This window comes from Gavialis gangeticus, unplaced genomic scaffold, assembly GCF_001723915.1.
Source record: "Gavialis gangeticus isolate Ggan-Ray unplaced genomic scaffold, GavGan_comp1, whole genome shotgun sequence".
In the NCBI taxonomy this organism is placed as follows: domain Eukaryota; kingdom Metazoa; phylum Chordata; order Crocodylia; family Gavialidae; genus Gavialis; species Gavialis gangeticus.
The window spans coordinates 106,354,623-106,355,556 of NW_017729024.1; the positions used below are offsets into that span (position 1 = coordinate 106,354,623).

General features: G+C 52.9%; 1 protein-coding gene and 1 long non-coding RNA gene across 10 annotated transcripts in view; one reads left to right on the forward strand and one right to left on the reverse strand.

Moving 5' to 3' along the window:
- HAUS6 (HAUS augmin like complex subunit 6) overlaps window positions 1-934 on the forward strand; it is a 40,930-nt gene that overhangs the window by 11,089 nt on the left and 28,907 nt on the right. The window contains exon 1 of one of the 9 annotated variants that reach the window (XM_019517516.1): window positions 651-688. The exons of the other annotated variants lie outside the window; for them this stretch is intronic. The gene's annotated coding sequence lies outside the window, so the exon portion shown is untranslated. Of the gene's footprint in view, window positions 1-650; window positions 689-934 lie in introns of those variants that run through there. 9 annotated transcript variants of the gene reach the window in all.
- Window positions 1-934, reverse strand: part of LOC109297622 — a 10,313-nt gene that overhangs the window by 6,335 nt on the left and 3,044 nt on the right. The window lies entirely within an intron of this gene.

The following is a 934-nucleotide window of genomic DNA, read 5'->3' on the forward strand; positions in this document are numbered from 1 at the left end:
CTGGTCCCCCCCTGCGGGGCCCCCCCCCCCCTTTCCCCCCCGGGGAAGACCCCCCCCCCCCCCCACACACACACACTGGGATCCCAACTGGATTGGGAGGAGAGTAAGCTGAAGCCAAGGGGGGAGAGGGAAGAGAGTTAAGCAATGACCAGGAATCCTGGTTTTCTTTGTTAAAAAGAAATCCCAAATTCTCTGATTTTAAAAAGCAAACCCCCAAATCCACATTTTTCCATGATGAAAACATAATTCCAATATATCTCATTTGCAGTGATACAGTGTTTTGTTTTCATGGGGAAAATGTGGGTTTTTTTTTTAAATCAGAGAAAACCAGGTGACGTGTTACAAACCTTTACGTTCTGTTTTGTCTTTCCCAGCTGCATTGTAGTGTTGTCCCTAATTATTTAAGTTGGGTTGTTTTATGCCTAAATTTAGTTTCTCTGCAATTATTTTGCCATATGGGGAGTTTGTACCCTAACCCTGAGGTGCAGCCCTGTGCTGCCCTGCCTGCCCTATCTAGTGCATGGATGATGGCACCAGGGCCTGAGCCCCTCTGGTTTATACTAGGGGTGCATCGGTAGATTTTTTTTTTGTGCCGATACTGATGGCTGACTTTTAACCAGCCATATCAGCTGATACCGATCCGATTGCCATTATGCAGCCTGGCAGCTTGGCAAGCAGCACCTGGACAGTAAGTCGGTGGAGTGGGGTGGGGTGTAGATCAAGGCCTCCACAGCACAGGACAGTGTGGGGCAGATGCTGCCCAGCCAGGGCAGGGGGGGTGGGGGATGGAGCTGTGGGCAGCTCGTGCGGGGGGTGGCTCCGGCAGCTGTGCACACCCCTGGGGGAGGCACAGGGGGCTTGTGCACCCTGGATCTGTGTACGGGGCAAAGGCGGGCTGAAGCCTGGGGGCTGCACCTGCCTCTTCCCAACAGGG